At 38.3% G+C, this 15,316-nt stretch overlaps 1 pseudogene across 1 annotated transcript in view; it reads right to left on the bottom strand.

Moving 5' to 3' along the window:
- Window positions 1–7,893, bottom strand: part of LOC149230369 (uncharacterized) — a 53,145-nt pseudogene extending 45,252 nt beyond the window's left edge. The window contains exons 1-2 of the transcript XR_016248002.1: window positions 5,881–7,893; window positions 5,345–5,627 (exon numbers count right to left, since the gene is read on the bottom strand). The product of XR_016248002.1 is annotated as an uncharacterized LOC149230369 (transcript). The remainder of the gene's footprint in view (window positions 1–5,344; window positions 5,628–5,880) is intronic.
- Window positions 7,894–15,316: the final 7,423 nt, after the last annotated feature.

Here is a 15,316-nt window from a genome sequence, read left to right as displayed (position 1 = left end):
TTCCTTTTTCCTTGGTTGTTGAATCTGCCATTCCTTTGATTGTTGTTGCCCCTGAAATTGTTGTTGTTGTGGTTGTCATCATCATGAGGTGTATCCCTTCTATTAGGACACTCCCTAGCATAGTGACCAAACTTGTTGCAAATGAAGCATCTTCCCTTCCTTCCATTTTTGAAACCCGACCTTCCTTGACATTGCTTCTTTGAACCTGCATTGTTCTTCTTTTTAGCATGAGCGGAGAATGCAGTAGGATCATTCCTATTTGAAGGCATATCTAGTTCCATCATCCTTGTTTCTTCTTGAGAGCATCTAGTCAGCAATTCTTCAAAACCTGGAATCCTGTCGTTGTTAAGAATAGTAGTGTTGAACACGTGCCATTCACGAGGGAGTCCTCCAAGGGAAATGAGGGTAAGCTCCCTATCAGCAATAGCTTCTCCAATCGAAAGAAGATCATTTTTTATCTCAGTAATCCTCATGAAGTAGGATTGAATATCTTCATTTCTTCCTTTCTTTATATCCTTCAGCTTGTTCTTGAGGAAAAGAATTTGATTTGCATTGCTAGATTTGAACATGCCAACCAACCTATCATATATCTCATTTGATGTGTTCAAATCGGAAATGTAAACAACTAAATGCTTATGAATAGAACCCCTGATGATCTTCTTGGCTTTGACTTCACCCTTCTTATACTTGGTCTTAGCAGCAGCGAGTACATTAGGAGGAGGTTCCAAAATCTTTCCCTGCACATAATCCATCACATCTTGCTCTTATAATGTCAAATCAAGAGACATCTTCCATGCATGATAATTAGATTTATCATGAAGCTTATCATCAGACTTGAAGTAGGATGTGGAGGCCATTGAATCTTGTCTTTGATCATTGATTGCTCCTCTTAGTGATTTCTCTTCTCACTCTTGCTTGGGCTTTGTCTTCACCTCAATTTTGATGCCATGTTAATTTTAGGATAACAATGGTATGTTCTATGTTTAAAGCAATTTTACTTCAATTTCTTTATTAGCCCAATATCAATAGCCAAAATCCAGATTAGCAATCACATCAACATGATAGTCAAATGCAGATAGAACATAAACAATAACAGTAGAAGACTAGCCAAGACAAGAGGACACAAGATATGGTATCATCCAGGGACAAACCCCAATGTGGGGAAACCCTTGATCAACTCTTCTTATAATTCTGCAAAAGTTCAGCACAGAGAGAGAGTACAATGTATAATATTCACTTTCCAATTACAGTGAAAATCTGATTAGTCAAATAGCAAAAACAAAAAGCCCTAACCAAAAAGTCAACGTTGGTCAACAGGGCAGAATTCTTCCTCAATTCAGCTCGGTCAAACCCAGTCAACTTCGCCCTCCAATAGCAAGTCTAATCAGCCCAAAAAGAGTCTGAAATGTCCAGTCAAACCTGGTCAACAAAAGTCAACGCAGCAGCGAGCCCTAGCAAAGTCAAAGATGGTCAAACAGAGGTCAAATTGCCTCAGATTTCATGCCCAAAACTGCGGCCTACTCAAACAGAATTCCTCCACCCAAAACCATGCTCAAAACAGGTCAACGCAGTCAAAAACAGCCTCTGTAATTTCAGCCAAATCTGGTCAACGGCTGAAACAGAAAACCCTTCCTTTACTTCGCATGTGTGGAGGGCAGCCTCTAAATTTCGCACCCAATCAAATGTAGGAGAGAGAAGATTGTGAGTGAGTGAAGTGTCCAAATGAGGAGGAGGCACCATGTATTTATATGCAAACATTAAGGATGAATAGACGTCACTGTTGGGCCTCTGAGCCTACATGAGTTTGTTGGCCGACCTTGACAATTTGTCCATAATCAAAATAAATTCATAATTCCATTTGTACGTGTCATAATGGGATGATTTTTAGATCAATCCTACACCTCTCAGAGAGGAATCCAAAAAAAATATGAGTTGTCTCATATGAGTTGTCCAATGTGAAGTTTGGCCCTAGTTGCAAAAATTAACAGTATCCATATGAATCCAAACCATTATACAAAAATGAACAAATTTTCTCATATATATAGCAAGGGTGCATAACCAAAATAATACCAAGTGCAATCCATCTATGAACCAAAATTACATCAACAAAGAGGCTCTAGATGACCTATAGAGTCCAAAAAAAGTCATGCTACAACAACTACCTACATAATACATATCATCAAAATCATTGCCTACATTGGGATTGACATCATCAATATCACCCTATAAGCATTAAAATAAGATAGAAAAAGCCTAACATGTTGAATTGAGATATTGTTTGAGTGATGGGTACATTTTTACTAGGGTCATGACAGAGGAGTTCAACAATCAATGCCACCAACATTGAGGTACACAGAGAGCTTAGTTTTATTTATTAAACGTTTGTTCCAAACCCTCATACATGACAAAATCCAATGGAAATGTTGCAATCCCACCAATCATGAAATGCTGAAAATTGTCAACTTTGTTGGATTTTGAGTAGGATCTAAAATTCTACTTTCTCCATATGAAATCCAATGAGGTTGGAACCACTCTCAAACATCCTGAAACAATGAATGATGATGCTAAAAATTTAAGTAAAAAGATGAATATGAAGGAACATTATTATTAATTACATAGCATTAGTAGGGCCCTAGAGTTGAAAATATTAGGCTGCCCCATTCATAAAATATTGTTTTTGTTTTTAAAAAAATGTGTTCCATGTTGATTTTTGGGTAGCATCAGATGTGCTCTATCTCCGAAATTTTGTGGAGGAGCTAGAACACATGAGATCAGTGTCGTGAAAATCGCGATAAATTGAAATTATCGCGATTTTTTCGATATGCCGATTTTATCGCGATTATTATAGGAAATTATCGCCGGAAATTTTTTTTAGCCGATTTTTATGAAATTATCGCGATAAATTCGAATTTATCGCGATAACAATCGAAATTATCGTGGGGGTCTCCGGCAGCGAGGTTTTATAATGTTTTTTTTGGTTTTTTAAGGGATGCTAAATGTTTGAAATGCAATTTTTTTTGAAAGAAACAAATAATTTTTGAGTGGGGCAGCTTAATGATCAAGTCTAGGCCCTAGTATTGATATGCTATTCATAGTAATGTTAAATTCTTGAAGTAAAAGTGACATTTTCCTTAATCTTCATTTTCATTCTTTTACTTAAATTTTTAACATTACCATGAAATGACTCGGGATGTTTGAGAGTGGTTCTGGCCTCATTGGATTTCATATCGAGAAAGTAGAATTTTAGATTTCATTCAAAATCCAGCAAACTTATCATTTTTTCAGGATTTCAGGATTGGGAGATTGTAATGTTTCCAGGTGACACCACCTGCCTGGGCTACCCTTGCCACCAGTAGAGGACGTGGTCTACCTCCTATAGCTCCTACTTCTACTTCTTCAGCTTCTAGAGCATAGCAGACTCCACTGCCAACTCCACCAGCACCAGCATCTACATCTAGAGAGAAAGGGAAAGCTGTGGCATTTTCTCGCAAGAGGGACAGAGGAAATCAATACGATTAGACTTTAGTTATTTTCTTCATTTTATTGTATATGACATTATGACATGATGAGATACATTATTATATTTTTTGTTGATATTTTGAGGCTGAGTTGGGATTCAGGAGTCATGACTTACTATTCAGGACATGATTCAATGTTATGTGTGATTTTAGTACTAGAAATGATATTAAACATCTTATATATTAGTTCTTTTATCATATTTATGTGTCAATGTATTTATTTTATGTTGTAGATGGTTTAGATATTAAAAAAATTGAAAAAAATGAATATTTTTGTACCAAACGATTATTTCCCGATAATTACGATTTTTTCCGATTTTTTCCTCACGCCGATATTATCCCGATAACGATTAATGCAACATTGCATGAGATCTCCAAGACCCAAAAATCGTTTGGAGAAATTCCACCCGGATTTTATTTTATTAAAATAATTAATATTTTTAATGGGGTTCCTAAGTCTAAGCTTAGGAAAATTAAAATATTAATGGGTATTAATGCAAATATGGGTGAGAAGCTTATAAGAGACGAGGATCAAGTCTAATTTAATCTTAGCCTTTGATTAAAGACTTAATCTCGGTCGTTGATTTCTCAACAATAAAAGTATAAGGGAAGGCTTGGGATCAGTTGGAGAGGACACACAAAGAAATTGAGGAAATCGATTTTCTAACATGAGCAGTTCTTAGGAGTCAGGAGGGAAATCGATTGGGGAGATCTTGCAGCTAAGGGGCAGTGATAGTTCAGGAATACAGACAGAGAGGTAGAGAGAAGCTTGTGGAGGCAGCGCAAGAACTAGGAGAGCTGATGTTGTACCAGTCTGGGCCCACACAGCCTTGACGCAGAGCCAGAAGGGCAAGCGCAAAGGAAAAGTTGCCATCCATGCAGAACGTCGGGGGACTACCGGAAACTACCAAAACAGCCAAGAAAGTTGATGCAGTGGGCATAAGAGCTGACGTAGAGCCTCAAAGAGCTCCACGCAAGCCCATGCAGTTACTGCGAAGGGGCAGCGCAGTTGTAGCCGGGGCTAGCCAGTTTTGCTACCAGATCAACCGGATTCTGCCGGGTGAAGTGAGGTAAAACTCACTCAGGTTCTCCACCATTGTATTTCTCTGTCACTGGTTTGCCGGGAGGGCAACTAGCATTTGTATTTAGAACTTCTGCTTAATAATAGAAAACCCTCAGAGCTACTGCACCGATTTTCCCGCATTTGGTTTTTCCGGGGACGTTTAGTCCAAAAATAAGTGTGTCCTTTGCATGATTGTCTCATTTATTTTTTAGTACTTGATTTGTATAGTGGTGTAGGCTGCAGTGTATTTACATAAATATTTTTTTAATATTTCTGAAAATAACTTGTTAAATGAAGAATACTAGTAGGTAATGCAAATCAGTTTGCTGCAGTAGGATTTCTGGTTTATTAGATTCAGAAATTTTCACATTCCAAGGGTCTCCAGTCGTGTTGTACCGAACCACCTGGTTCCATATGGAACCAGCCAGTTTGCTGAAAAAAGACCAATTCAACGCCACGAATCAGACCAGTTAAGGCCAGAAAACCACCAAACTGGCTGGTTCAACCAGTTCCAGCCTGGTTCTGATAACACTGAGGTGGAGTTGGAGTAATCTGCACGTGTACCACAAATATCAAGTGGCTGTTGTAAAGTGTCTGGTGAATCACTAGTACATCTTAGCCCATGTATGCTGTTGTAACATTTCACACTTCTTTCAAGCTTCACACATAAGCATTGATTCTTACAAATTGATAGTTACTGCTATTTACAGTCAAATTTTATTCAGTCCATTGCCTAACTATGTACAACTTACAAGAAACATACCTGAGAAACCGAACTAGTTCTGGGGAACTAGTTGTGGGCTTGGATGGCAACTTGTAATAACCAATTAGCCAGCCCCCCAAGAAACACGACTGTTGTTGATTCGGTCGCCATTCTTTGAAAGCCAACTAAATTATGGAGTGCGTGCTTTCAATGGGAACTCCTTTGATGAAGGGAATTCCAGATCATGCATCTATGCATAAATTTGACGCAGCTCTCTTGTTACAACACAGTGACACACTACAAGCCCGTGAGTTTCCTTCAGATTAGGGCAATCTGCCGTAACCTACAAGAAAATACGTGAATCAATGGGGATGTATCAATATTTTCCTCCTCAATTTTCACACTGATGCAAATAGCTACATCATATTAATGATAACCTACAATGTGAGTTGGGTGTAACTGCCCATGACAGGACATGAGCACTGTGGTGCATTTCAGAAAGTGAAATAAAAACTACAGCTAAAAACAATGCAATACAATCTGATTATAAAGAAGTGATTATTTTATCATACTAGATTGTACACCAAAAGTTTTACATTAAAGGAAGTTGAGGCATGATGGCATATACCCTTAAAGTTGCCTGTTGTTGTTGCCACCTTGAATTCCCTCTGCCCATATATTTGTTTCTGAGGTACCGTTTCTTCTTCTTCGGGGATACAGATTCATTGTATCTGCAAGCTCTTGAATTGAACATGAAGAAGACTTCCGCATTTTATCTTCAAGAATCTGCACAGTCCTTCTCTCATTTATCTACAGAAGGCAGTTCTTCAACAATTCACAGGTGCAGGGATAAGGTGGTATTCCTTCATCTATCATCTCTTCAAAATACTTGCAAGCGTGCTCAAGTTTCCGTTTCTTACAAAATCCATGAATCATGGCAGCGTAAGTTGTTACAGCAGGACAAAATCCCCTTTTCTCCATACCATTCCAAACCTCCACAGCCCTGTCAAAACGTCCAACATTGATGAGCAGCTTTATTAGAATATTGTATGTATGGAGATCAGGCTTGCATCCATCATTGTCCATCCTTTTTAGAAGCCTCATAGCCAATTTGACATGATTGTGCTTACAATGAACTGTCTGAATGATATTGTAACTGCAAACATCTGGCTGGATACCTCTAAGATGCATCTCATCCAGAAGCCTATATGCATCATCCACATTGTCCATCCTGCAAAATGCTCGAATCAAAGCATTGTACGTTATGAAACTGGGGACAAACCCGTATCTTTTCATCCTACCAAGCACCTTCAAAGCCTCCTCTATCTGATCTGCTTCACAATGGGAATGGATAAAAATGCTGTAAGTAAAGACATCGGGAGCAGGTCCCCTAACCTTCATTGAATCAAATATCCTGTAAGCCTCTTGCAATCGTCCTTCCTTACAAAGAGAACGCAAGAGATATTGTAAACAATGACATCATGACTACATATGTGCTCAACCATTTCATTAATGTGCCTGTGCAACATCACAAACCTCACCCCAAGACTTCATCAAAATAGTATAAGTTTTCATAGTTAGAGGATATTGATCCCTAACTTCCTCATAGAAGCAAAGGGCATCATTGGCCAACTTGTTTTTACAGAGAGCACTAAGCAAAGAATTGAGATCATCAATACCTGTTTTGCACCCAAAATCCACCATTCCTCTAAAGGTCTGCATGGCATCTTGCGGTAGGTGGGCTCTTGCATATCTATTCATTATAATGGAGAAAGCTTCGTGGGTGATCGAAAGGCCTTTTTCTTCATTTGTGCAAGAAAATCCCAAATGGTATCAAACCGTTTAAAGTTCCCTAAAATGTCAATCATTATGTTGCACGCATCGGTGCTGTGCTTATACCCAGGTTGTTTACCAGCCCAGCTAAAAAACCTATATGCAGGAACCCCAAGATTACAACACCTCTTCAAAGCTTGCTCTACTAAATCCTGTGACACTTTTAAAGAACACCCATCAAGAGCTTCTTCCAGCTGATGATGAGGCTCGCGGTAATCACTTAGTAATCTACATATCATATTCAATTCGTTTCTTAAACTATTATGGCCCTCATCATTATTATTATGTTCTTTAACTGTATTGCATAAGTTTTGATCCCTGGCTGTGGTTTCTGAATAAATATGCCTGGTGTAGACGGAATTACGGGTAACATACCCATGAGAAAGCTCTAATTGCAAGTAAAAACTTTGTAATGGGGATCCATTGCCTTGGACGTGAGGTTTGAAATTGCGAAGGTTGGGATTTTTACATAACAGGGTCAAATATAAGGAAATTTTCTGTGAAAATCGGTGTACCTGGAAATTGCTGAAGATAGTCGTATGGGTACGAGCGTTAATATATATGAATGCAGGGACCAGTCCTATTCGCGAGAGCAACGCCGATGTGGCCATTCCAAGAAGGAATCCGTTTTTCAGCGTCATCCGAGGCTAAAACCACTATAAGGGTCTCCGCAGAGGATTGTAAATGCGATTTTGGACAGATTTCAGAAAAGATAGATTTATTATACACGCATATAAACTTATTATATACGCGGGTAGTATTGCAATTGCTCAATGAAGCTTTCATACATTTATTTGGGTAATAGTGGAATTCCTCAACTATATACGCGTATTGCTGGCTCAATGAAGCTTTCATATATTTATTTAGGTAATACTGGTTTAATGGTTAAGAGTATGTGTTTTTTTATAAGAAGTCATACGTTTAAAATTATAGGGTGGTAGAGTATATATGCTTTGGTAAATTTAGTAGTCAAATTGTCGCACGGAGGGGGGTCCCTTGCCCCACAAATAAAGGGGTCTCATATACCAATTTAGTGTCTGGCTTAGTCGTGACCTTAAAATAGGATAATAATAATTTTATCATTAATAGCAAAGATTTTAGTTGGAGTAGTTTGGTAGATAATTTGTTTTTCAAGGGATATGTAAGAAGAATTGTGACCTTAAAATGGGATAATAATAATAATAATAATTTTATCCTTAATAGCAAATATTTTAGTTGGAGTAGTTTGGTGGATAGATTGTTTTTCAAGGGATATCTAAGAAGAACAACTTTAACTTAGTATCAAAAACACACAAACACAAATTGTCCACAGATGAAGGGAAGCTAATGATAAACCTAAAACATTTACACAAATTAAAGAGTATCAAATAATTAGATAAATAACAAATAAGTAGATATGATGTGAGATTCAAAGAGCATATAAGACAATTAATGTATAAGCCACACAAAGAAAATAATATAGATTAGTTTATATGAGGACTAAATTCTAACATCAAAGACAAGGTCCAAATAATTACGCCAAAAATATATCAAGAGATAGTAAACATAGTGATAGAGATGGAAGATGGCATTGATACCAATACACTAAGATCAAGAGAAAAGAAAGATGAATAAGAGTAGAATATTCTAACAATGTAAGTAGTCTAAGTACATTGGAAAAGGTACAAAGGCATGACAAGACCAAAAACCAAGAGAAAATCAAGAGAGAGAAGACATGTTACAATAGCTAATCCTAATAAACAAAGGAAAAACTTTTATGAAGAAATGGCACTAAGCAAATTGTCATAAACTAATTGTAAATTGTAACAACCCCCAGTTGATTTTCCATGTAAATAAAATAAAACCAAGATCATGGGACGCTTATTCCAAGTTGAATGGTGGGCAAACATTATAGTGGGAATCACTTGTGATTTATTAATGGCTATGGAAATTAGCAAAGGCATTGGAAAAGACAAAGAAGCAATAAATGGTAATTTAATATAAGAAATAAAGGAAAATAGGAGGAAGAGAAGGTGAAGAGAGACAAATATGCATGCAAGGGAAATTAGAGAGAAAATGGAGGAAAATGAAAGAAAAAATGAAAAAAGAAAGGAAGAGTTTAGACATAAATGATAAAAAGGCATTAGAGAAAGAGTTCACAACTTTTTGTCAATTTTGGCTTTGGATTAATTTATGAGAGAGAGAGCTCCAAGAAAAGAGAGCAAGAAAGTAAGTAAAGGAAAGCAAGAAGCGCAAGGAGAAAGTTGGATCAACAACTACAACAAGATTACATTGTAGGTCACAGGTTGCATGTTTGGATTCATTATTGAGATTTGGATGCATGTGTTGTAGTTACTACAACCACCCTCCAGAATTTTGTCCATGCTTAGATTTTGGAGCCTCCCTTCGGCCCACAGGAGCTCATCATTCACTATTGTCAAGCATTCATGCTATCTTAAAGGCTTATCTTTCATCCAGTGCTTGTGATGTGTTGTTTTGATCCTGATTTGGTACTTTGAAAACACAAGCTATCTCTTGCCTTGACTTTGCAGCTTTGTTAGTCTTCCCTTCAGAAATTGTGCAATCTTGGAAGGCAGGCTAGTCTTGAGGATCTAAATTGCACAATCCAGCGAGGCAAGCCCACCTTGAGCTCATATTCTGCACAATCCTAGAGGGCAACCCAACCTTGAGCTTAGAAATTGCGTAAAGCTATCTTTCCCCTTAAAAACTACACAATTCACTGAGGCAAGGAGCTGCCCAAGCCCTTGAGCCTGGGAATTGTGCAATCTCCTTTGTCAGTGTGAAAACACAGTTTCTTGAAGGAAAAAAATAGAGTTATCATCCCTAAAAAATAGGAGTTTCCCAAATAATGTCTGGTTTAGTCCACTAAGTCGTTAATTATGACTTTTAGACAAGTGGCATTTTTTCCTTGATTTTAGGCATGTGTGTAAGAAACCCTAACTAGCCTAAATCTATATAATAGATGCCCCTAGATTTCATTTGCACACTCGAACTTGGAGATCTAGCTTTCCCAAAGAGATCAAGGAACTTTCAGTTGAGTTTGCGATGTTTTTTCGGGTGACTTTTACTTTTGTTGCTTTTTGTCGTTTCACTTCTGTGAGTGTTATTTTTCTTGTTTCTCTTCATAGTTGTTGGATTTTTATCCTATATTAGCTTGTACAATTGTTGGTTCGATTCATCATTCATGTTTTACAAGTGTCGCGTCAACGTCTTCTTTTTTTACCCATTAGTGGTCATCGTTTCGGTGACTCCCTATGCATACTTGTTTTTCCTTTTGCATGTTGATCTTTTGCACTTGATTTTCACTAATCTATCCTTCCCTTAGTCATATTTTCACTCTTATTTGCACCATCACTCAAATCTTCCACTTTCCCATCCTCTTCCTAAGCTGATCTGCCCCTTACTTGGCTAGTAGTTGTCATGATCAACTGGGAATTGCGCAACTCCAAGGCTCAAGCTTCATGCCTAGCCTCTGAGACTACGCAATGCATAGTCCTTGGCTTGCCCAACTGCACATTATGCAGTTTCAGGGCTCAAGCCTCATCCTTGGCCACTGAGACTGTGCAATGCATAGTCTCTCCCTTAGTTTGCCTAGGCTGAGATTGTGCATTGTGCAGTCTCTAGCCTCAAGTCTCACCCCATTGTGTAGTCTCTCCCTTAGTCTGCCCAGGTTGAGACTACACATTGCGCAGTCTCTAGCCTCAAGCCTCATCCCTGATTGTTGAGACTACACAACGTGCAGTTCATGAGGCCAGTCTCTTCCCTTAGTCCATAAATTGTGAATTTTTCCCTCTCAGTCTTGTGATTGTTGTCATGATCTTGCTTTGTTAATAAGTTTGCTTGAGTTAATTTATGTTTGCCATGAGTGCATTTTTCTCCTACAAATACTATAGTTTTTTAGCACTTCTCTTGATCAGTTACTGTCGTTATGGCTCCTAAGAGATCAGCCTCAAAGGACACTACAGAGAGCAACATTGGGGAGGCTGTTGAGAGTACTCTAGTGAATTTTCCAATTTTATCAAACACTCAGTTGTTCATAGAGAAAGAGTCATACATTACATGGTAGAAGGTGAACGAGGTGTTCTCAGCAAAAAGCTTCAAAGAAGATCTTGAAGACCGGTAGGTGTATGTCAATGTCCAAAGGTCAGGATTACACAAGATTGCATGCAGGTACCTGGTTTTTCCATGTGCAGACATTTTCAACTAGATATTGTCCCATACAGATAAAAAGACTATGACTCTCAACAGTTCCAGTGGACAAAGGCTTGCATCTTTCATGGCACGTGATTTTCAAAATATGTATCATTCGTCACTGCCAGAATCTTACATGGATTCCCACTTCTATACGATCACCAGCTACTTGAGCACAAAGGATATTGTCAAAAGTTGGGTGAAAGTGACTTATAAATTACGTCAAGCACCCAACAATACTTACAATACCAAATCTCTCAGGAAGGTTTATCAGTACTTGATAGTCTTATTTTGTCGGATCTATGGCCAAAGCAGTACTAAAACATTTCCATAAGGTTGGGCATTCTTGCTTAACCAGGTTGTCAATGAAGGAAAAACATTCAGCTCGTCAGATTTGTTGGCTAAAAAATTGAGGACCCATGTAAATAATGTTAAGAACCTTCTTAAGGGTAAGCAAGCCGGATTCTACATGTCTACCTACCTGTTGGATGCAATCTGTGCTCAAAACTCTTTTCCTGGAATGAATTGGACCTAGTCACCAAAAGAACATGTTATGTACATTTACTGCAAGTTGATTTCAGAGTGCAATTACAAGGGAGTAATGAAAAATTTTACTAATCACTTCCTCATTCCATTGTACAGGCTAATCTTTCAAGAAGAGCCACCTTGCATGTCCCACAGGGAAAGGGAAGAAATGTTAGAATTAGCAGATTGGTTTGCCTCATCGGATGACACTTTCCTCAGAGTGTTTGGAGGTCAGAAGTCTCCACATCTTCTACCAAGGTATGCCACTGACAAGTGGTCATGCAAGAAGTCACTTATCATCTCTCCACAGGGTTATTAGGAGTGTTGCATGGGAAGAATAAGGCACCTTGGCTCGTTCTTCCTCTGCAAATTAGATTGTATGAGATCAAGAATTTGAAGGTTGCATACACCAAAGGAAAGGAGATAGAGAAATTCACATTCGGTTGTTTGGACTTCAATCCGTATGGTCCTAGGAATGTCTGCAAAGAACATTGTGCGAGGATTCATTTCTAGTGGCCAAGCGGAACATTTTACAAACTCGAGAAGGAAGAGATGAAGAATTGATACAATTCCTCCAAGTCCTATGAACCAAACATATTTAGAGGAACATCACATGTTACTCCTCCTAAATAGTCACTCCAGAGGTAGCACCAGCAGAAAGGCACAACCTAGTGCGCGAAAAGGGTAAGAGGAAAGTTGCGCATATTCTAGTGGAAGAGTAGATTCACAAGATGAAAGTAGATCCAATCACTCTGAAAGTGGCCATAGTAGTAGAAAAAATGAGGAAACTGAGGAAGAAGGAAGAAGAGATGAAGAAGAGGGAAGAACAAGAGCAGATGAGATTGGAAAAGGAAAGGCAGAAATAGGAAGAAGAAGAAACACAGAGAATGGAAGAAGAAGCAGCACAGAAACAATCCGAGGAACAAGAGGTGAATTGGCTATTAGAAGAGGAGAGTAAACAGATGCCAAAAAAGTATCTTGCTTAGGAAATCGAAGAACTGATTGTGATTCAAGACATGGAGGTGGAACTGGAGCCACTAAAACAAGATGTTGATCTCATTCCGAGCACTCAGCAGGTCACCATTTAGTCTCCCCCTCCTTTGACAGTAGAGCAAGCTCCAAGCGAAGAAGAGGAAATTATTCCTCTTGATGATGGTCTAGTCATGGATACATATAATTTGATTTACAATGAGCTTTAGAAGAAGATTGTACAAGCAAGAAAGAAATATTTTCCGGGCGATCTTACATCTCCTACATTCATTAGAGAAAGGGTTGTTGTAATAGATACCAGGAGAAATCCATAGGCCATTGTTGTAGCCAACTTGGCCTTCGCAAGTGCTACCAAGTCAAATATGAATTATCTCATGATCGAGAAAACGAAAATGGCAAAGAACTTGCAGGATGAAAGGCAATAAATTGAGCATCTCCAAGCATAGGCCCAGAAAGTAGCTCCCGCACAGGTATATCTAGAGGAACTTAAGGCAACCATACTTGGCGAAGTATCGACATTAGGAGAAATCATGTGGAGCTTTTATAAGGAGATTGTCACCGTGCATAAATCAATTTTCTACTTGCACAACATGTAATAGAAGTGCAAGGATAATGTTAAATCCCTTAAAGTTGTCTATACAGACATCATTGATGTGCATTAGTGGTTAATGCAACACAAAGTGGCATCATCCGAATTGGCAAAGAAAACAAGGCAACAAGCAGAGTTGGAGAAAGCACAAGTGTGAATGATCATCCATAGTAACAAACAACTTGCCTCATTCATCACCGATATTTAGGCCTCATATGCATGATTATACAATAGAGCTTATTTCATGGTGAAATCACATAACATCCCTTGAGTTGGCTCACCCATCGAATCCAAGCGTAGGAATCAAGTGAGGCAGGAGGTTGAATAATACTTGGACCAGCTTAGACAAATCACCACCAAGGGAGATCTGGAGGTGAACAAGAACAATATGCATAAGTACATTTGTGGCCCTATCCATATCAACATTATGTTTCTCATGTTGAAGAAGGAAATTCAAACTGGTTCCAAATCAGTCTACTCGGATGCAATAGAGGCTAGAGTTCGCTTCCAGTCCAATCCTATTGCATAGTTTGAGGAAGTCATCACACAGTACAAGGTTTGGCACCGCTATGTGACCGAGTAGCTACAACTTGAGGTGGTTAAGCTAGAGTTTCCCCAAACTCAAGCTTAACTTGTTTTGTCTTATTAGGTTGTCAAGTTGACTTTACCCAATTTTGTTTTACATGGTATGAGAAATATTGTAATACTTTTTGTAATTAATTGTAAGTGAAATTCCAAGTGTCAATTGTGGAATGTGAAGAGTCATTTGTAATGAAGTCCAAAGGTCATGGTCGAAGGAAGTCAAACAGTCATGAGGAAAGTTAGTGAGTCATAAAGGGACATGAATAGTCACCCCTTTTATTATAAACATACCCTCATTAGTCATGTAAAGGTCTTTTGGGCCAGGCTTTAGGCTTAGGATCATAAGCTTGGGAGTTTTGAGCCTTGACTTCTCCGTAACATAGAAGGAGTATCTTTCTTTGGATGAGCAGGTGTTGGCTTCATGTTCCACTATTGGGACTAACGGTTCATCAATTATATATGTATGCTTGGGAAAGCTTAGAGCCGACACGTTTTCATGCATATGTTATGAATATAGTAGGATTATTCTTGTTATGTTTTCAATATATGTTATTTAATTTACGCTAACGCTTATGAACTATTTCCTTTGCATTAGTATGAATCCTGTTGAATGGATGGTTAAATTATGAACCAAGGAAAATTTTAGGGGCTAATATTAACACGTGGGCTAATTTTCCATGCTTTTTTCCAAAAAAAGGATTCGCCAATTTCCATTTTTTTCTAAAATGATTCACCCAAATTTTATAGTACACCATTATTTTACCTTAAAATCGCCAAAATATTATATTGACTAATAAAAACTCATTGGAGATCTAAATATTTCTACAAAAATATCACCAAAATTTTTACAATTTGCATATTAGGGACTATTAAGATTCAGCAAGGTTTCTAAACTTTAAGATAAAGTTCCATCCTTGAAATTTTCCCTATTGTGAACTATTATGCAATCTAACTTGTGATGCCTTTATGCTTGTGTGTTCCTTTCAAGTTGCGTACTATTACAGGCTTCTAAGGGGCTCATTCATTTTACCCTCATTGTGTTAGAACCTTTCATGTAATGCACTTGACCCTCCACAAAGTCATACACTTGTTTCACTAGAGACATGAATACATCATTCTATTTGTTATTGTAGCCAAGGCATAACACTAAAACCCACCATTTCGGCAATCGGGCCGTATTCTGGATGGGGCTCCTACTCCAAACGGTGTGAAGTCTAATTGAGACCTCATATTGGGGAGACCCCCTGAATGTTGGTAGGTCCAACACTGTCAACATTTATGGCACTAGAAGGAGGGCCAGATGACAAGATGAGTCCGTGAAG

This window comes from Pinus tabuliformis, chromosome J, assembly GCF_031772625.1.
Source record: "Pinus tabuliformis cultivar Carrire ecotype Pingquan chromosome J, CPIR1, whole genome shotgun sequence".
Taxonomy (NCBI): domain Eukaryota; kingdom Viridiplantae; phylum Streptophyta; class Pinopsida; order Pinales; family Pinaceae; genus Pinus; species Pinus tabuliformis.
Note: the sequence above shows the minus strand (reverse complement) of the source record. Positions and strands in the feature narration are given on the sequence as shown.